General features: G+C 48.5%; 1 long non-coding RNA gene across 1 annotated transcript; it reads right to left on the bottom strand.

Annotated features, from left to right (window-relative positions):
- Window positions 1-2,496: 2,496 nt before the first annotated feature.
- LOC137463907 (uncharacterized) lies at window positions 2,497-5,748 on the bottom strand. Its single transcript, XR_010994005.1, has 3 exons — window positions 5,594-5,748; window positions 4,156-4,222; window positions 2,497-2,603 (listed from the first exon to the last, which is right to left on the bottom strand). It is a non-coding gene; the product is annotated as an uncharacterized lncRNA (long non-coding RNA).
- Window positions 5,749-21,382: the final 15,634 nt, after the last annotated feature.

Raw genomic sequence — 21,382 nt, 5'->3', positions numbered from 1 at the left:
AATACATGGAGAGGCCAGGTTTTTCCTTTCTGTCTTCCTTTTCTTTTGAGTAGGACCTGGAGAACATCATCTCCATGAGCAAGTCCATATTTTTCCACCCTCAGGAGGACACCTGCTGCCCTCTTGTTTCACCCAGCTACATTGCCATGGCAGAGCACAGCCTGGACCTGTAACGGGGCATGTTTTCATCATCCCATGAAGCACCACAGGATGCTGGCATTTGTCTCTGTAAACAGGACTGCTTTTCTTTCTCAGGTGTCTGCTCAGAGGAAACTACAGCTTCCTATGGAACTCTTACAGGAGATAACCTACCTAGAGCTACACTTCAACAGCTTAAAAGTAACAAAGATACCCAGAATCAGGAATTCACTTCTTAAAAGCAGAACTAAGGCTGTGTGGGAAGAGAAGGAAGGCTGTGAGTATAAGAGCTCAGCAAGTTCTCCCTACTGGTTTTTCATGTATAGCAAAAAATAACACCACCTCCCCATGAAGTTAAGAAAAATGTGAATAACTGTTTTCAGGATGTAGTGCTGTTCACAAAGCCCTTTCAGATTGCAAACCAGTATCTTGAGGCAGTTCACACTGCAAACAAAAAACTACTCCATCAAAATCTCCTTAAACATTAACAAGAAGAAACAGAAAGGAGAATTTCCTTTCATCTCTTGCCCTCTAAGGAGCTGAGCTTTGAAATCTTACCATCGCTTTTCCTAGCTAAAAAGGAAATATTGCTACTTGATACGTTAATGCTTGCATAATTCAGCAACAGCCTACACTGACGGGGACTATTGAACAAAGAAGGAAGCAGCCACTGCATCCTTCAGTCAATGTGAATCGGATGAATGGCTGTAATAAAGAAATACCAGTGGCACTAAAAGGACAACTGGAAAATTATGAGAAATAATAGGTGCCAAGGGAGTTGAAGACTCAATCCACACAGGAGCAAAGAAACTCTGTGCTCAAAGTTGGGCCACCACCTTTCTCATGTAGGATTTGCCTGGAACACCCTTCCCTGGAAGGCAACCCCCACAGACCCCAGTAGAAGCAAATACCATTGAGAGGCCACCAAGTCCGTTCAAATGAAATACTGCCCTGTGCAGCTACCAAAATTCTCTCCTCTGAAACTTGTCCCAGGGTATTTTAAGGACCTCAGCTAAGTGTTTCACCCACTTGAGAGTTTCACCCTGTGAAGTTACTTCATCAAGCAGTTCAACAGTGCAAGGAAAAGAGGGAGGGTTCAAATAAGGCATGAGAAGCAACAACATTACAAAGAATTTATCACTGCCAGCTATTCTAGAAAAACAACAACAAGTTTTGAGGATTTTTTTCTTTTTGTCACATGGACTTGCAGTTGGGTGGAAACTGGGTAAAATTGATGGGAAAATGTAAACAAGGTGCATTTCCTGAGCCTCTCATTAGATTCTAATTGAAACCTGAAGTAAGACTGCTAAGAGTTAGCATTACCGGCAGCAGCTCCAGGACCTCACCTCCTGAAGGATCTTTCCAAGGGATTCCTTGTCCTTTTCCACAACTCCCTCTCTCTCTAAGCAGGCAAGTAGCTTTGACTTCTTGTAATTCTTCAGAGCCAGTAAATGAATCACCCTGTCTCTGATGGGTCGTTGAGAAACAGTACTGAAAGGTCTCTGGAAGAATTTTGCAGGGTTTGTGGGCATCGTTCTCTTTCTCTCGGGCACAAAATCTGGAGAGCTCTGTGGGGCTCTCCTGAGCTCTGGTATTTTCACTTCAGTAAAGAAAAAACAGAAAACAAATTGTCAAATGGGGAGTGGGAGGAAGCAAGGTAGTTGACGCAAAAGGATGTACCAAGACTGTTGAAACTCTATTTGTTCAGAATTTATAGATCAGTACGAATCCAGACAGTAAAGCATTAGGAAGGAACAGTCATTAAAAATGCCATGTAAAGGAGTGATACTGGAGGGGAGGTATTTATGAAAAACTCTTTATATGCATGGTGGTTTTCATTTGATTTCTCCTCTTTGTAAGCTCAAGCACTGAGCTATGTCAAGAATGATATGGACGATGGGATTAAATGCACCTTTGGCAAGTTTGACAACACCAGAGGCCTGGGATGCCATCCAGAGGGACATGGAGAACCTTGGCAAGTAGGGCCCTGGGAACCTCATCAGATTCAACAAGGCCAAGTGCAAAGTGCTGCATCTTTGGGGTTGGGACATGGCCTGTCCCTGCTGGGCAGGGATGCTGCGATGGGATGGGGCGGCTGGGATGAAGGTGGGGAGGACTTGGGGGTGCTGGTGGATGAGAGGCTGGGCATGAGCTGGCAACGTGTGCTGGCAGCCCAGAAAGGCAACCGTGTCCTGGGCTGCATCAGGTGAAGCGTGGCCAGCAGGTCAAGGGAGGGGATATGACGCAGCAGGCGCTGTTTTGAAACCAGGAACTCCTGCTTAGTGGCTGATGGAGACTTCATGCGTATTGGTGAGAAATCCGGGAGCTTTGTCCCTGCCATCACACACACGGAGACTGACCTTTCTTTACACGCTCCTTCAGTCTTTCAATGTAGGTCAAATTTTTAATGCCTTTCTCCACTTCCTGTTCCTTGGACCATGCCTCTCTGCTATTTGTCTGCAAACCTAAGTGCACAAACATCACACACTTCAATTATTGAGAACGCTGTAAACATGCCAGTTGTTGAGTGAAGACACTACTAATGTTTGAGAAGTTCAATCCAATGTGGATAGAGAAACTTCCCACAGCATTCAAACAAAACACCTCCTAAAACCATACCCCTGAATGACTTCTAAAGAAAATTACCTGAAACCATAACCAAGCATTAAGATGAAAATTAGGTAAGAGTTCTTCACCCAGAGGGTGATCAGGCATTGGGACAGGCTCCCCACAAGGCTGCTCAGGGTACCAAGTCCACCAGAGCTCAGAAAACATTTGGACAAGTTCCACAGGCACCTGGTGGGATTCCTGGGGACAGAGCTGCACTTGCATATCCTTGTGGATCCCTTCCAACTCTGATTCTGATTCTCTGATTCTGTGACAAAGCCCAGTCCCTAACTGGTACTGCATGGAGCAGGTTGCAAAGGCACCCTGTACCCTACCAGCAACCAGACCTGTCTCACCTGAGTTTCTCTGTGCCAGCCTAAAGCCAAAGCGGCACCAAGTTCCACAATTGTCTCACTACTGCCAGTCCTCACACCCCAGTTACTGAATGTTAAATATTCCCTTAGGATCTGTGTAGACCACCACCAAGAATCACACAAATCATCATCCACGTGTGAAACAGAACGTCCCCAGGGAGAAATCTGAAGTTTAGCTTTGTCTCTCCGGAAAGCCACCACGATGCTAGTTTAAAATGCTCTGCACTAGGCTAAGGCAGAGCAAGAGCTGCACTTGCAGTGGCAGGGAAGTCCCTGCAGGCAGGTGACTGCAGCCACAGCCAGGTGAGAGCCTGCTTTTCTCAGGGCAGCTGACTGTACCTGGCTCAGCTCACTGCTGCAGGCAGCACCACTGAGTGCCTGTACGGGGAATGTGCACCTCGAGTCTGCCTGGAGCCAGGCTCCTTGGGGAAACAGCACTGAGAGCAGATTAATAACAAATGACATCACCCAAGCACGTTGTGCTTTGTGGGAAATGATGGAATCCGTGGGGAAGATGACATCAGTATCTTCCTTTCCATTTCCTTGAAAAGAACCCAACACAGTGTTGTGGCAACACTCGCTTATCAACGACCAAGACAAAAAATTAAATCAAGCAAAGTTTCCCATGCTGACCTTGTGAAATTCTCTACGCAACTTCCTCAAGGTCATTTTCTTTCAATTTCCCAATTAAATTTAAAGGATAACGACAGTGCCTAGATACTCCAAAACCAAAAGCTTAGCTACCAAGGCAGTGAATTTAGGTGCATGGAGTGGTCCAAACCTTGACCTCAATGCTCCAAATTGCATCCCATCAAGCAGTATGGGAACAAGGAAGGACTGCCAGGCTTTCTCAGGGGAAAACAAACCAGTGGCTACATGCAGTGACAAGAGACTGCAAGGTTGACCTGAGGGCATACCACCTCCAGCCAAGATCTCTGAACACAAGAGATTCCCTGTCCCGAGAATATGCTGCAAAAATGAATTACCAAGTTGAAAGTCTTACAGATATTGAGCAAAATGTGAAAGGCAACCATACCTCCAAGTGGGTTATACAATTGGACATTCTGCGCACTTCCATTGTGCAATGCCTCGCTGGCATTTGGCTAAAAGGAAAAAGATATTTTCTGTAAAAACTTCAGCCTACTCTCCATCACTGCTGATTAACTAGGCCCTTCTCTTTAAACAAGAGCTGTATTTGAGAAGGCTTGCTGTCACATCACTAAAAAGGGCTGCTTTGACACAGTTCTCCCTCTGCAAGCAGCCGGCTACAAAACTGCCCTGAGAGAGCAACCCTCCCTTAGCCTCTAATGCAGCCAAGCGTTCAAGTAGCAAGTCATCCTTTCCCAATTTCTAGAATTTATAGGCACAGGCTTCCCTTGAAATCAAGTGCCTGAGTAACACTGAACTGGCCAGTGTTCAGCTAACAATCCAGGTGAGAGTGGTTGACAAAAATATAAGAATTTTGGACATGACCTGATGCTGGGATTTATTTGGTACTAAGGAAGCACATCCTGGAGTCAGCTCCAAGAAGAATTTCACCTGCATAAGGTGAATTTTGACTCTCAACAGGCAAAAGAGCCTTTCTCTTGTCCTCAGCTCTAGATGCAATTCTTTGCAGGTGTGAAATGGAAGCAGTTTATCCTAGGTTAATCAGATATTACAAAATTTGGGTTGCTTGGCTGATCTCATCATTTAGTACAGAATGTATTGCATTCCGCTGGAGGTTATAATGTTCATCAGCCTAAGTACATTTTTTTAATGAAAACAACTACTGCCATCCAACTGCTTCATTCCGTAGGAAAAACTGCCTTAGAAAAAATCTGAAAAGCTATGATAAATGGACTGAAAGATGTGCACTAATTACCATGTGAAGGGAGACATCAATACCGAAGATAGAATATTACTTAATTGAAGAAATGATGTAATTTAGAACCAATGAAGATTCATGTCTTTGGCTGCTAAAAATGCTAAAATTTCTTTGTTTGGAAAAGTTTTGAAAATGGTGTGCATGTAGCTGGAGCTCTCCACTATGCATCACAGCTGAGAATAAAGAAATGGCTACTCCTAGTACTAAAAAATACTGTTAGAGCGTTTCCTTTCTCCTGATATGTTCAGTGAGTGCAGGGCAAACACAGAACAATGAGAAATCTATGCATTTTGACCAAGAGCCATGCCCAGAGCATGAATTTCCTGAGTGTCCCAGCATGGAGAACATCTGACTTTCACTGGCATCTCCTCAATGGCATCCCTGAGAACCACTTCCATCAGAGAACTTCCCACTTCCACTGGCACATCCTCCGTGTCATCCCTGTGAGTCGTTTCCACCGGGGCAGCTGCCTCAAAGGGGCCCTTGGAGCACCAGTGGGGCCCCAGCCCTGCCCAACAGGTCCCACGGGGCAGCAGCACCTGACACCAACACCACGGCCAAGCCCCCACCCGCTGGCAACCCGCAGAGCCCGACAGCTGCCCCTCACCTGTTGGTCCTGGGACCCCTGGGTCACCCTGACGGGCATCGCAGCGCTGTTGGGGGCCCTGCGGGACGCAGTGCGGGCTGGGGCCCTGCCGAACGCTCTGGATCGTGCCCAGGCCCACAGCTCCGCCATCCCGCTCTGCCTCGGGTGCTCTGGCTCCCACACAGGCACTGATCCTGCTGAAAAATCTGCAAAATGCAAAATATTTGTTAGGAAAATGTGTTCTTTGATGTTTCTCCTTTGTGGCTTTCAAGGCTCATCAACAAGGAGGGAGATTATTCCCATGAAACAAGAAGTAGCCAACAAGCTCTCAGTGATGGCCAGGCCTTTGAAAGGCAGGTTGCTTCTTGGCTGAATTGCCTTGTGGAGGTGCAGGGCTTGACAGGCTTCAGTTTCCTCAGACACAGGGGAGGTTAGCAAGGCTTGGGAAGAAGGATGTACCACTGATGGTGGACACAAAGAATGGAGAATTTATGGGCACAGGGACCTTTGGCAGAATCCCCATGGAAAGGAACAATCTGATAAAGCCAATGCAGAAACTGTGCTGAATCACCTCCTGCGAGGTAAAAGGCCATTCCAGCTGGGGCAGACCACGGCTATCCACTCAAGAAGCCTCTCACTAAGAAGAAGGGAGAGTCTGAGCATGCAGACTATTGAGCATGAGAAGTGAGAGGATCATTGCCCAGCAGCAGACAGAATACTAATTATGAAGACAACTAGGGAACTTGCAGTCAGTGAACACTAATTCCTTTCTTTGCTAAAATGTAGAAATACAAAGACACTCTGGTTCTTGTGGTGCTGGCTTTGTGAATTTGTCCCTGAGCCCCCCCCTTTCTGCACAGAACTGTAAATAATTACCTCCACTCAGTGTGTGGATCGGCCTCTTGAACAGCGTGTGCTAGAACCAACCAAGCTGGAACAACACTCGCTATCGCTCCGACACCTCTGCTCTCGACGCAGCCGCCGAAGGGTCTGACCGGCCCTGCTGTGTGCTGGTGACAATGGCCACGTGTCCTTGGAAACGGGGAGTTCCATATTCCAGGCTGGGCGTGATGTCACTGAGGAGCAGGACGCGACACAGTCGGGGCACAGTGAATTCACAATGGGCACACGTGGGGAATGCCCTGCCTTGTCCCATTACTGACTCAGCTCATTTCCAAGTGCAGAAAGGGGTGCTCTGGCCACACCAGTTCCTGCAGTAGCTTTGCAAACCAGGGCTAATGAAGTGTTTCTGCACACAAGTGCTGCACTTGGCCCTCTCTGAGGCAAAGGAGCAGCTTAACACCTAACCAGGGCAGCAAGGTGCAGCCCCCTCCTCCCCCAGCACTGGGTGATCCTGTCATGGGCCAGTCAGTCTGTGAGGCTTCCAGCACATACACGGTCACTCAAATATTATCTCTTTGACAAAACCCCCCAGCCTTTCCTCATCCCAGTCTCCTAAAAGGAAACAAGCCAGCAGCAAGCCCAGGCCCCCATGTGCTGTGCAGGAGGAGCTGACGTGGAAAGGCCCATGCTGGCCCTGAGCACAATTACAGGCTGATAATTGTGCTGACTGCAGCTGGCCGTTGGAGTTACTGACACATGCAGATAAACATTTTATACTCAGTTTATGATGGTTTCATTGTCTTTTTCCCCCTACCCAAGATTATTCCTGATTTAAGCCACCTGGCACCAAAAATAAGTGTTGTCCAGTCATTACAGGGAGAGGGAATAAGAGCATGCAGTTGAGAATGTGTTGAATATTACCATCCAAAGCACATTTTCAATGACATCTTGTATTTGTTTTCAAGACCATGTCTATACCTACCCATGTCTGATTTCCTGGCTGTCCCACTCACAAGGACAGTGCAGTTTGGGGAAAGAAAGGGAGGAAGCAATTTGTCAAACACCAGAGCCCACACCTGTGTCCCTTTTTGGGAATGACTGGATGGTGTTGATTATGGATCCCCTGTTAGGAACTATTGGAAAAGCCTGTGTATGAATCATTAAAGGGATCCATGGAGGTGTTACACTGGACTCCAGAATGTCCAACAGCCTTTCTGTATCTTTTAAAGGTTATTGGTGACAACCCCTGCTCTGCTCAAGTTACCAGATTTGACTGACCCCTTTGCACTGCTCATACGGGAGTGCCTTTGCCTTGCACAGGAACTCCATATTTAGCTCCAAGAATGAAGGAATGAAGGAAGTAACCCTGTGGCATTTTGAGCCTATTTCTCAACAAACATCTAAACAATGTACTAGAGGCATGGCCAATGCACCTCAGAGCAGGAGCCACCATGGTCCTGATTGAGAGAATGTACTTGAAAATAAATGGGGAAAAAAAGTGACCATTTATGTGCCACACATGGTTTTGTCTGGTGTAGAGCAAAAAGGAGGTCACTGGTTATTCCTGAGCAGAATCTGAAAGTAACAGGTGGTGCTCCTGGAACAAAAGACCTTAAGACCCAGGCCCCTCAAAAACTTTCTTTGTCCTTGCTGCCTAGAGTGTGCCTAGAGTGACATGTGGGTCACCTTCCTGCCAGCTCAGTATGTGCAGGGCAGAGGGGGGAATGTCAATAAGCGATCGGTTGTCCCAAAGTCCCTTTTGCCAGGGCAGATGCCATGGGGGTCTCTCACCCAGAGAAAGAGCCAGGACCCGCAGGGCAGATCCTGTGTCCTGGATCCGGCCAGGACAGGGGTAATTTTTGCAGCAGCCAGGAGGAGCATGGCCAGGATCTTGGGGTAACTGGCTATCACCTGCCACGTGGCAGGAGGAAATGGAAGGGGTTTGTTCTTTTCTTTCTTTTCTTCCTTTTCCTTTTCTTTTTTTAAACAAAGTCTTTTCCCATTCTTTCTATTAGAAACCATTAACATTTTGTAATAGCCTTTCCTTGCAACCATAACCATTCCAGTATTCTGCATTTCCTTACTTTTTAAAAGTTACTTTCTCCAAACAGAATCTTTGCAAGCTCACTTTGAACCCAAAACTGGTGGTACACCTCCTGCTCCAGCTCCTGTTCCTGCTCCTGAAGGTAAGTCTGCTTTTCAAGCAATTGCAGTCACTGGGATGTGGGTCCCTAGCCAGCGTCTCCCTTCATGCTGCACGGCTTCTGTAGGCAAACAACACTTAAATATAAACATCAGGCGTAGGAATGTGCCCCCTGTTGACGGAGTAAACAAGTTACCCTTTGTCTCCTTAAAAAGGAAAAAAGCCCAGAAGGTTCTCTCCTCAGTTTGGTTAAAAGACACCTCATAGGACCTTGGGGACTTCACCTCAAACTTAAGGATAGCTAATTGGACAGGAGCCAAAAAGTCCCACCTAAGCAATTCCCTAGAAAAAGAAGAGAACAAAAGAGTTCATCGCTTTTGTGAAGTGTTTTAGCAGGAGCAAGAACCTCTTGCCCTGGCTCGGGTTTTCTCGGTAAAGAGCTTTTTTATTTTGCCTTTTATTAAAACTTTTTGTTTCCAACACTGTCACAGGAGCCATCCTGCTTCTTTATGCCACCTGAGGTAGCTGAGCTACCAAGGGTATAATGCTTATCTCTGAGAGCTTAGGAGACCTGGCTTGAAGAGAAAAAGCATTAATAAGGGAACATCAAAACTAGCGCTAAGAAAAACGTTTTCTGAGACTTTTTTCAGAAGAGAAAGGGGATGGTGAAAGCTAGCACAGGGCTTAAAATTACTACAGTAATTTTTTTTTTTTATTAGTCCCTATTTCCTTGGATATATTTGGTTTTAGTTTGGGTTTGGTAGCTTGGTTGGTTGAATTCTTTTTGTTTTGGGGAGTGATGGTGGTGGATGGGTGCATGTTTGGTTTATGGCTGTTTTTTGGGGTTTTTTATTTTACTATTTCATATATCTTTCTTTGTTGTTTTTTTTTTTTTAACCAAAGATTTTTCCTTCCTTTATGTTAAAAACAAATATTTGTAACAGCCTTTCCTTGCAACTACAACCATTTCAGTGTTGAGCAGCTCCTTGTTTCTTAAAATGAAAACATTTTTTAGACTGAAAATTACTTTCTCAGGATAGAATCTTTTTGGGGTCGAATTGGACACCAAGTAGCCAGAGCACCTCCTGCACATGCTCGTGACAGTGATGGTAAGTCTCTTTTTCAAGCAATTGTGGTCACTTGGATGTGGTTCCAAGACAGCATCTCCCTCCATGCTGCACGGCTTCTGTAGGCAAATACAGCAGTACTTACATGTCAACATAATGGAGCAATACAGAAGCAAACAGAAGCATTCTGAGCCGTTTTTCAGAAGAGAAAGGGGATGGTGAAAGCTAACACAGGGATTAAAACACAGTGATTTCTATGCAACAGGGTTGATAAAGGACTGACCCAAATTTGTAGCGAGCGCGGGACTCCAGGACGGTTTGGATGGATGAGAGATCTCTGAAGTCAGGTCTTAGAAGATGTGGTTTATTAAAAGGGGGGAAAGGCCCTGCTTGGAGTTGCCAGGCGCAACTCGTGGCAGGCCCAGGGAGAGAGGGAGAGGGAGAGAGAGGGAGCGAGGGTTCCAGGTGAGGGTCCCAGGGGAAGGTCCAAGAGAGCGTCCGGTCCCTCGGGCACACCTTATCAGGGGGCTTCAAGGTGGGCTGGAACAGGACTTGGGCCAATGGGGTCCCAGATCTCTGATACTTCAGGGGAGGGTCACAGGTGTGGGATGAACCATACATTGGGGGTGAGACAGAGCATTCCATTTGACCTTTGGACCCATCTGCAGGTAAAGGGCATTGTTTAATCAGAAGGGGGGATTGCTTTCAACCTGGCTATACTATTGTTTTCTAGTTATTCAGTAGTCAAGGTTTGCTATTTCAAATCTAGTTCTCATCTCAATGTCTGGATTTTCCAAATCTTTTGCCAGGCAATCATAGTTATAAGGTTTTCCTATTTCATCTTCCCCAACACAAATTAACAAGAGGGATATTTGTTAGAGCTACCATTACTCATCACACACTTTAAGCAACCCGTACCATCAAGCCCAAAGCTAATATGGCTCCGTGTTAAATATTCCTGATGGATTACACATCCTTGCGTGAAGATGGAATTAGGATTTAAAGCCAGTATTTATGCATATACAAGCATTGTGCAAGAACATTGCAGATTCCAAATGGAAACTAAATATTACCTGCACAGGGTAAACGCTTCAATAACATGAGTACACTTCTCCCATCCGGTTCACAGGCAGCTCAACCAATTCTCTGCTTGCAAATAATCTCTTCTGGCATCTTTTGGGGCCCTAAACCAGGAATGTCACACCTAAAGACTGTGGGACCATGAAAATTCCTCCAGATACAAACCAGTCTCCAGGTGACACAAGTGACTACGGCAGCCTCCAATAATGTAGCGGGACCCAGGTTTGCTGTGTTCTCTTTGTCATCGTGGGTTTGTAATTCAGACTCACAGAGGGGCTTGAGTTGGAAGGGACCTTAAAGACCCTCGAGATCCAGCCCCCTCTGCCACGGACAGGGACGCCTTCCACTGGAGCAGGTAACTCAGAGCCCCTCCAAGCTGTGGCAAATACCCAAGGACCCCTTTTCCTCTGTTTTGAAGGTCAGCTTTCCATGCTCACATTCACAGATGGCTCCAGTCTCACACAGAGCATTGCTGGCTGCTCACTCTTATCTCCACAGCCCAGTAGAGATCCTATTTTGGATGGCTCTCACTGCTCCCAAGGCCCCAGGGAGCAGCCACTGCCTCGCCTCTGTCACCCGAGGACACAAGGAAAAACGTTGCACTCAGCTTTGGTCACAATGAAGAGACTAATTTATTTCTTCTGACTCCAATCATTTCTAGTTTTCAAAAGGTGCCAGTGGATTGGAGGGTGAACGTGCCACCTCTCCAACGACACTGGACAAACTACCAGTCTATCAAATTTCTCTGCCTCTATGAAGGAATGCAAAACAATAGGTTGTTTACAGCAAGTTGCGTGAGAAAATTCTCTACAAGAATGTAAACTCAGAAGGCTTTAGAAAATCCTGAGAAATCAAGGCAACACTCCTCCATCTGCTTTCCCTTCCAGGATCAGTGATTTCCTGCCGCTTCTTCCATGTCTGACACAACTGAAGAGATAAGGGGCTGAGGATGCAGCTTCTGGCAGAGAGTTGATAACACTCAGCTGAGTATTTTATTCTCCTGCCACTGAGTTGTCAGGCTGCTTACACAAAAAAAATCCTCCTGCTTGGAAAGGGGCTGGTGTGAGCAGCAGGAATTGTTGCTGGCTGGAACATTTCAAAGAGCTGGACAAAAGAAGCATTTTGTGGAAGGCCACCAGCTGCCCTCTGTCAGCAGCACAAGGTGTGAGGTCCCCCTTGAAGGCCATCCCTGCACAAGGACAGCCTGGCCTCCTCCAGTACCCAGAACACCTTTCAGGCTTTCGGGCAGGCCTCGTCCCTCACTCTGGAGAAGCAGGTTGCTGTTGGAACTCTCATAGCCACAGCTCCCGGCTGGATTGCCGTGTCTTACCACAGACAGCCCTGGAGACAACAGTACAGACAGGCTCCATCTGCAATAAAAGGAGACTTGGTTCCAGCTTTTCCCTTGGACCAGCGTGCAGCAAGCACACCTGGGCCTCATTCAGGTCTGTGTGGGCTGGTAGTCAGCTTCTGCTGGGAATTTAAAGCTTTTACCCTACTTTCCACAATAAAGAATGGAGCAAACCCAGCTGCACCAAACCCCAAATTTCACTCTAACAATCACAATTTTCATTTTCCTCTATTCAAGCCTTGAAGAAAACAAACTTTACTTGAGTGAGTTGGAGGCACAGTGTCCTCCAAGATCATTCTTGAGTAGGACAACATTCCAGGGGAAGCCTGGCAAAGCCAGAGTTTACTGATGCTCAGGAAGCTTTGCAAAAGCTTCCACCTGCAGTGCTCTTGCACCCTCCTGAGCTCCTGGAGCCCTCAGTCACCCCAGGCACAGTTTGGACAGCAAGGGGATGGTTCCGTTTGGGACATGTGGGGACAGGAGGAGGGAAGACTTTGCAAACACTGTCACGAGGGCAGGGCTCTTTTCCTTTATGGTGCCAAGTGGTAGCACATAATCTTTGAGTTAATGTCAGGTGCTGAGGGGCACAAATTCTCAGTGAGAATGACAGAGTGTCTCCACTCGCACAGCAAGGTAAGTGAAGGGGAAAGCGCAATCTATCTTTCACGGGAGGTGTTCAGTTTTTAACAAAATATTTTTGCAGGAGACCTGCCTAGGCAGCGGTGATTGAGAGCATTTTATCAGACTCGCAGAGCATCCCCACATCTGCTTTGCCACATTTGCTCTTTTTTTCATGGTGAATGATTTCTGCTGCCAGGGTGGCTCCTGCTCGGAGTTCTACTCCCAGTGGAGTCCCGGAGTCTCCTCAGCAGGCCTTTGCAGCGAGTTCTGAGCCAACGCGTGGCTCTGCTGCCATCCCAAATCTGCCCTTCCCTTGCCCAGCCTGAGTGCAAGTGGGGCATGTGCTGGGCATGGCTGGAGATTTTCATGGCCAAAATCCTCCTGCATTTACATCTGCTCGTGGCTCTGGGTGGCACAAATCACAAAACACCCACTGCAGTTGACAAATGGCATTTCCTGCAGATTGCTACAGCCGCACTGCTGATCGACAAACACACGAGAATCCATTTCATCCATTGGAAAATGTCATTTATTACAAATTGCTACAACCACACTGACAATACAGAACTATACAAATCTCAATTTAGGTTAAAACCAGGAATTTATTAGATTATTACAACCAGTCTAGGTAAAAATATACAAATACCAACTTCAGTTAATAAAACTTAATTTATTGCCCACCTCTACAGCAACTAACTATACACAAAGGTTAATTACGTGTTTAACAACTTAATTTATTACATATTTCTACAAGTGTAGAGCCCATATAGAAATAAAGAAATATGCATACCCTCTCTAAATAGCCCTACACTAAGAATTCAATCAGTAGACTTATACAACAATGCCCTCCATCCATCTTAAAATAAAATTAAATACATATGTACATGCACATATATATAAATGCACATACAAGTATAACAGTCTACAGATGTAAATATAAACATCACATGCTACATACAACAGACATACATACATATATATATATATATCAATAGATATATAAACCAAACCCGTCTATAAATATACAAATATCACTGTTCTAAGGTAAATACCCATCCAACTGCATCAACACAAACATAACTGCAACATAACTTAAAACAGAACTGCAAGCAGAGGGATCCCAGCTGCCCCATCTTCAAAGCCTCTCCCTCGGGCTCTTCCTCCCGTGCAGAGCAGCTCTCCTGGACAGGGACGGCAGATGGCACAGCTGGGAAGCAAAGGGAGCACTGAGTCAGTATGGGGACGTTTTCCTTGGCAGCAGCTGCACTTCCATCAGGGAAGGGAAGATCTCAGAGCCTCCCCAGGAGGGTCAGAAAGAAAAAGCAGCCGAGCGGGCCAGGCTGTGGTGAGCGCAGCCGCGGCGGGACTGTCCCGCAGCCCCGGCAGCCCGGCACAGCCGGCACAGCTCCCGGGCCCTGCCGGCACAGCTGCCTTGCCCAAGGACAGCCCCTGTGCCGGCCGGGGCAGCTGCGCTGAGCAGCCCCGGCACGGGCAGGGCCCGCTGCTGCCCCGCCGGGCAGTGCCCACGGCCACAGCCCACGCCACCCTCAGCCCCACCCTGCCTCCCCGGCCCTGGGGCCTCACCCGGCCTCTCTCCAGCGTGCCAGCAGCAGGTCCCCGTTCCCTGCTCTTGCTGCTGGCCTTCAGCTTCTCCCTGCTGGCTCCCGTCAGTCTCTGGCTGTCCTCAAGGTCTCCACTGCAGCTGTGGCAAAAGCGGAGGCTCTGCAACTGGTTCCAAGGCCTGGCAGAGCTGCAGTCCCGGAGCCCTCTGTGCTCCCTGACGGCCCCCTCCATCCCCTCAGCCCCGCCATGCTCTCGGCAAACCCCAGCCCCCTTCAGTTTCTTCAGCCCCTCACAGTCCTCTCAGCCCCTCAGTCCCTTCTGACCCATCCCGTCCCCCTAGACCCGCCACCCCTCGGCCTGTGCCACTTCCCTGTCACCTCAGTGCCACCATCGCCCTCGCCTGCCCCACAGCCCTCAGCCCCAGCAGCACCTCAGGGTCACCGTCCCTTCAGCGTCACCGCCCCCTCAGTCTCACCGTCCTTCAGCAGCTCCTCAGGGGACAGTGCCTGGGGCCACCGGCAGCTCCCACCGCTCCAGGGACACCCGGGGCTGGAACTGCTGCTCCGCCCGGCCCGGCCGCCAGCTCGGACCCAGCACAGGGAGAGGGGACACAGGGGAAAAGCAAGAGGTGAGGGAGGAAGCAGAGCAGGGGAAGAGGTTAAAAAGAGGCCTATACCTATACAGATATCAATCTATGTAACTAAACCCCCACATATATCAATATAAATATGCCTATCTACAAATATAACTATAGATATGTAAATGTAACTATATGTATGTATACGTGCAACTATGGACATCTACAACTATAACTGCACATTGAAAAATATAAATATATACACCTAAAACTAAAAATAAATTAACTAGACAAATCTCTGTCTACGTAGATAGATAAATGTAACTACATAAATCTATAAATACAACTACATATATCAATAAATAGAACTATACACATCTACAAATATAACTAGAGACAGAGGAATTCTACCTGCCCAATGGTCACAGGCTCTCCCTCTGTCTCTTCCTGGCACACAGGGCAGCCCTCCTGGACACGTTGATCACATGGGATCTGGGAAGCAAAGGGAACACTGAGACAATCCTGGCCCTTGTGCAAGTGTCCCTTGAGCACCAATTGTCCTTCTATCAGGGACATTAAAAGATGGCCTGAAAGGCAGACTCTCACTTGGCAATTTGAAGCCTGCTCTTTAAAGAACAGGGATCCTTCCAAGTTTTCAAAACGGAACTGTGTAAAGTATTTAAGAATCCTAATAATGTCTCAGCACCCACAGTGCAAATGGCACCCACGAGAGTTTGAAACACAGACAGTCCCTGTGACAGAGAGACCACAGTCCTCACTGAAATGCCCAAAGGCTGCTGGGGGCTGAGGTATGAACCAGACTGGGACACCCAGCTTGGTGGCACAACTCCCACAAGGTCAGGTTTATTCCCTGCTCTCTTGCCACAGCAGAGGACTCAGTGCCCAAGCCTCTGGCGAAGCGTGGAGGGCAGAGCTCGGGCAGGTTGTGCATGTGCCTTTGAACTAAAGGCACCAGGAAGCACCAACCCTGCAGACAAGAGCTCAACTCTTCTCGTCTCCCTTCCTGCCAGAGGCAGGCTCAGAGCAGCCGTCTCACACCTCTCTAAACCAATGGGGGCTCTGTCCTTACCAGGCTCCTCGGGCTCTGGGGAACTGTTCTCGCAGCTCTCGGTGCCAGATGAAGTTTCCTCTGCTGCAGCCCGGTTCACAGGCTCCCCTCCTGAAGACTCAGGGGCAACATTCATATTGCCCTTGAAAGAACAATAGAAAAAAAGAAAACTAATGATCATTCAGTATTTTGCTGGAATCACATCAAGGATACGGATACTCTCCTTCTCCATGTAACAGCATTCCAAAGCTTTCAGCCCAGCCTCTTCCATTCCCCTCCAATGGGTTACCTGAGCAGAGGGAGACCTTTCAGGCAGGGATCTCCTGATCTCCCGGATCATTTGCTCTACGGCAAAGCCAAGATCCACTGGTGGCAATTGCTCTTCACCAGGTGCATTCCAGGCTGAGCCGGAGGCCATCGATGCTGCACAACCTGCACTGCCAGGTGGAGCGCTGGGGGCTGAAGTGCCCGAGGTGGCTGCAAGAATCCAAAGACATTGGTCACACTCCACAATGTGGCTCTGGGACACAGATCTCTGTTGCTGCCTTGCGTCAAACATCACAGGAAGCAGGCAAGAAAACCAGGCAGAGAATCTTTTGCCTTTCTAGGTGCCCCTTCTAAATAAGCTTGAGAATTTTGGGCTGAGAATGAGAGAGCCTTGTGGAAAAATACTTCAAACAGTCACTTTTCATGACCTTTTGGGGAAAAGCAAGGCTACAACTCTTTTCCTACCTCGCGGGTCGTGGGCTGGGGGCTGCTGCTCCCTGTGGAGCTGCTGGAAGCTGCAGGGCTGGATCCTGAGCACCTCCCGGTCGATCGGAGGCAGCTGCCCCCCGTAGAGCTGCTGGAAGCGGCTGCGAGGCCCCTCCCGCCCCTGCGGCAGCAGCGGCTCCCCGTAGAAACCGAAGAAGCCGCAGGGCGGGATGCGCAGCACCTCCCGCTCGGCGGGCGGCGGCCGCTCCCCATAGAGCTCCTGGAAGCGGCTCGGCCCCTCCCGCCGGGCCGGCACCGGCCGGTCCCTGTGCAGCAGGTGGAAGCCGCAGGGCGGGCGCCGGGCGAGCAGCGGCCGCTGCCCGGGGGGCGGCTGGAAGCGGCCAGGCCGGGGGCTGCGCAGCTCCCGCCCGTCCGGCAGCGTCCGCTCCCTGTGCAGCAGCAGGAAGCCGCTGGGCGGGCGCCCGGGCGGCAGCGGCGGCCGCTCCCTGGAGAGCGGCTTGAAGCGGCTGCGCCCGTCCCGCCCGTGCGGCAGCGGCCGCGCCCCGGGGAGCTGCTGGGAGCCGCGGGGCGGGCGCCTGCGGCCCTCCCGCCCCGCCGCCGGCCGCTGCCTGTTGGCCGCGCTCCGGCGCCTGATGCGGAGCAGGAGTTCGGGGCGGTCGCGGCGAAAGCAGGGGTTGCCGTAGTGGAGCCAAGCCCCGGCATCGCCCGGCGCAGCTGAGCCAACCCGGCCCGGCACCCTGCGGAAGCCGTAGCGGTAGAGCTGGCGCACGAAGCTGCGGAACTGCGTGGCCCTGAAGGTGTGCGGGGCCGGGCCCTGGGCGTCGCCCGGGCTGAGCAGCTCCCGCTCGAAGAGGGAGCGGTGGATGAGCAGCCCCCGGGCCCGGCTGTCCCAGCGCACGGAGCGGACGCGGGGGCTGTTCGCCAGGCGCCACAGCTTGGCGGGGAAGGCGCTGGCTCTGAGCCCGGCGGGCAGCGGCAGCTCCGCCATGGCGCCGCTCGCCGGCTGTCGCCACAACGGCCCCGGCGCAACGGCCGCGGCTGCGCCGGCGGCGCGCGGCCTGAGGGGGGCGCTGCGCTCGGGCCCGCGCGCGCCCAGCCGCACTGGGCGGGGCCGTGCCTGGGCTGTTCTTGTCAGGTGCGGTTCAAAGGCTGCAGGCGCATTGAGGAAGACATTCTACCTATTTGCATCTCTAACCTTTGAAAAGCCCTTGTGTATGAAAAGCTCTGCATCAGCACCAAAAGCTGGTCACAGTGAGACCCAGACGAATTAGCCTCAAGAGCTGCTCTTTGTTCTCTGATTCTGTGTGTCTGCTCCTTCCAGTGCAGGAACACGGGGAAGAGAAATTAGGATGTAAAACAAAGAAGTGGGATCCACGGGCCTGCACCTTGGTAGGTATAATAGATCTGGGATGTCCCCACATTCCTGACAAACTTGATGGGCAAGGCACTGAGGTCACTTTCATTGCCTTCCCTTCCCCTGCCTCCCCCCTTCAGATAATCAGTTTTCTAGAAAGAGCTTTTTCTTTGTGTAGCATCTGGTACCTCACAACCTCCAACGTGACTTGTTTAGAACACGTGAATATTGCTCCTATCATCAAAACACTAGGAAAGAAGTATTTCAGGCCAATTTTGTAAGTATTTTTATCAAGGCTTTTATGTTCTTATCTCTACACACGAGCCCAGAAACATATTATAAAAAAAAAATTAAAATGTTAGTCATATCTTAAACAAAAATGTTTTGCTTCAAAGCTCCAAACACCAAATCCTTCAACAAATCAGACTTCATCTAAAAACAAAAATAGAAATGGAAAACTGTCAACCACCTAATAACTACTATTAAGCAAGTATTATTTCTGGTGGCTGTCTGAGGAGTTTCTCCCATGTCAAATGCAAAATACGGATTGCTCTGAATTAGTGCATCACCAACTGTGCCTTTTCCCAAAAGACTCAACTTACTGCTGCCCAACAAAGACATGCTATTTTCTCCTTCAGCCACTGCTCCAGCCTGATCCCCTGGGGACAAGAGATTGCTGTGGGTTTCTGTGGGAAGGGGAGTGGCACAGGCACATCAGTGCCTGCAGACTGTGGCAGAGGGGAGGATCTGCTGTGACAGCAGGTGCACGGGAGACTGGAGAAGAGGTTTTTTCTTTCTTGTCTAAGACACTGAATTTAGAGACTGTTTTCATAAAGAATACTGTCACCCCTTTACTCTTTTTACCCCAATACTTACTAGACCTGATAAATGTTAATTATTTCCATACATTCTGTTTCTCGGTGGTTTAATTAAAAGCACAGAGAAACTCAGTTCTTTCAGAAATGAGCTTGAAATAAGCTGTTACTTTAGAACAAACCCAAAATGTGCATTGTTTGTAAGTGTTAAAATTATGTCCACCGACAGAAACTCAGTCACTTCCAAAGTGAGCTTGTAATAAGCTTTTGTTTTAAAACAAAACCAAGACTTTTTTCTTGCTAAGGGAGAACAGGAGTTTCCAAAACTCCTCTGTGGAACTAATACAAATTGTTTGAAGTATCCATTTCCTGCCAGGAGCAGAGGGATGCCAACCTGGGCAGAGTTCACACAAAGCTCATTTCAGTAGAAAGGTGATACAAGAGTGACTGGGGACGGACAGAGGGGCTTTGCAGCTCTGCTGGGGCTGCAAAGTTCAGGCTGCTGTTCACAGCTGTAAAAGGAACTCCTGCTGCTGCAGCCAAGGTGTTTGAAGATGCAGACAGTTGTCAGGGTCTGTCCGAAAATCCCTCATGTTTGCCTCACGACTGTCTCCAAGGACTGAGACCCTAGACCCTGAAAAGTAGCTCTAGCCTGGCTGAGGTGGAAAGTCTGCCCAGCCTTAAGGACTGGTATGCAATGCCATGGGAACTCAGTGCGAGAACAATGGACTGGTCATGGTGGACTGAGCCCTAATCAGTTCGTCCTGTACCCGCGGTCCTGTACTCTTGGTCCTGCACTGACGCGATGGTTACAACTTGTTCCCAAAACAACGAGTCCACACCCACCGTGTAGCCAGGAGAGCTGCTGCTTTGGCCAGATGCCACCCGCTTTGAGGAACCCTTTAAAAGACTGAAGGAGTTTTGAGGACTTTGTCCGAACCCCACCTGGAGAAGACAGCCTATGAGCATCTCGTCAAGCTCCGAGGGCCTCGTCTCTTCAGACTGGTAGCTATAATCCCCTTCCCCTCTTTCTCTATCTTTCACTCTATCTCTTTATTTCTCTCCCATTATCGCAGTTGTTGGCACTAAATAAAAGTGCATTTTTGTTTAAGCAAAGTGTTGTGTCCCCTGCTGTGTCTTTTGTGCTTTGAGATCTCCAAAAAGAACCTATCAGGGACCCTGCAAGCACTTGCGGACCCTGACATTAAATTGGTGTAGTCGGCAGGATCTTGGTAGACAGATTAAGGGTTGCGGGTTGTATGTAGTTTGTAACAGGGGAAGGACCCTCGCTTCAGCCGCACCTAGCACGCCACGTCCAGTGAGCTCTGTCTAGAAAGCAAGGGGGGCGAGTGGAATTTCCCACAAACTGCATACACCCAGGTGAAAAGCATCCCGTCTTCAGGATTTTTAAGCAGATCTCATTTGTACAAAAGATGGGACTCTGTTGTTTTATTTTTTTTGTGTGTGTTTTTGAGCTGTTTGGTGCAGTTGAGGAGACAACTATTTGTGACTAAGGAGTACCTCCCAAGCAGTTTTGGTGCCCTCACCCACTCCAGGGAAGCGAAGGGAAACAGTTTTAGCTGTGCTTGTGTGTAACTTAAGAGTACCTCCCTGAAAGTGGTTTTGGTCCCTTCACAAAATGAGTGATAACCTCAATGACAAAACTAAAGCTGGATTTTATGCTTTGCTAGCTAAGCACAATGCCAAACCTTCTCCAGGAGGAGAGGAATGGGCACAAAGTAACTGGTTTAATTTGGATAATGTGGTTGATAGAGTATGTGCTTTACAACATGATACAAAATTCAAACTGGGCAAAAATAAAACCATCTTGTGCTCAGTTTTAGGAGCTTGTCTTATGGCAGCCGTAGAAACTTGCTTCAAGTGAAGAAGTGAGGAACATGCTATCATAGACTCCCTCCAAAATTTAGTAGAAGTCTTGCAGAAAGAATTAGAACATGAAAGGAGTATTAGAGAGGAGAGAGATAAACGGGTGAGTGAAGAAAAAGCAGTAATAGGCTCCCTACAAACCCTAGTAGAAGTTTTGCAGAAAGAATTAGAATATGAAAGAAGTCTGAGAGAGGAGAGAGATAAAAACTTAAAACATGTAGAATCACCAAAAGAAGTAGAAGAGAAAGAAGAACACCACATTAAACACATATACCCCCAGAAAGAATTGGTACACATACAAAATTGTGGAGAATCTTGTTGTTCCAATTTGAGACCTCTCATTAAAACAGAATACAATTTTATAAATGAAGAGGATTTTGATCCTCACATTACTACCAAAGAAATACCATACACTGCCACTGAATTAGCCAAATTAAAGAAAGAATATTCACGTCTCCCTCAAGAATCAGAGACATAATATGTGTTTAGAGTCTCACTCACTGGAGGAGATCAAATTAAATTAACAGAACAAGAAGCCAGTGGGTATTGGGGACATGGTGTCTTCCTAACAACGGGAGATAAATGTGACACATGGTCCCTGACACAGCGTGTGGCTTTTTGGGCCGGGGGAATGAACCCCTTGGAAAGGGGAGACCCCATAGCTATAATTAGTACCCCCGACCAACTCCTAGAAAGTGTGCACAAAGCTGCTTGCCTGCAAATGAT

The sequence above is a fragment of the Anomalospiza imberbis genome, chromosome 31, assembly GCF_031753505.1.
Source record: "Anomalospiza imberbis isolate Cuckoo-Finch-1a 21T00152 chromosome 31, ASM3175350v1, whole genome shotgun sequence".
Classification (NCBI taxonomy): domain Eukaryota; kingdom Metazoa; phylum Chordata; class Aves; order Passeriformes; family Viduidae; genus Anomalospiza; species Anomalospiza imberbis.
Note: the sequence above shows the minus strand (reverse complement) of the source record. Positions and strands in the feature narration are given on the sequence as shown.